The sequence below is a fragment of the Arachis duranensis genome, chromosome 3 (genome assembly GCF_000817695.3).
Source record: "Arachis duranensis cultivar V14167 chromosome 3, aradu.V14167.gnm2.J7QH, whole genome shotgun sequence".
Classification (NCBI taxonomy): Eukaryota; Viridiplantae; Streptophyta; class Magnoliopsida; order Fabales; family Fabaceae; genus Arachis; species Arachis duranensis.
In genome coordinates this window covers 11,237,796-11,238,321 of record NC_029774.3, presented here as the reverse complement: position 1 = coordinate 11,238,321, position 526 = coordinate 11,237,796, and positions in this window count along the sequence as shown.

The following is a 526-nucleotide window of genomic DNA, read 5'->3' as shown; positions in this document are numbered from 1 at the left end:
TTTAAAAAAATCTTATTTATAATATAAAATAATATATAATCTATTTTAATTATAAAATTAATAAGATATAATAAATAAATAAATAAATAGATGTTACATTGGTGTTTTGTTTAATTCTAAGGTGCAAACACATGTGATAGATGTGAGCTACGTGTGCACAAGAGGGTTATTGACCATACAGCTATCCTCTCCAGATGTCGTTAAGCAGGTTACCTCAATCACCATTGAACCTAGCGTTGAGGTTGAAGTCACCATTGCCGATGCTTGACATCATTCATATATAATTGTGCAACTTATTTTCTTCTTCACATTAGGTATTTTTTTTTTGTTATTTGTACTTTTGAATTTTTACTTTATTTTATCGGAGTACCACGAGAAATGTTCATGGCCATTAATTGACTGTAACCAACTTTCTTTTCAGTAAAATTTGGAGGACAATACATTCTACTACGCTCAAATTTATACGTTTTAAGTCTGAATATCCAAACTGAATTAATTGTGTGACTATTTGTTTCTTCTACATCTT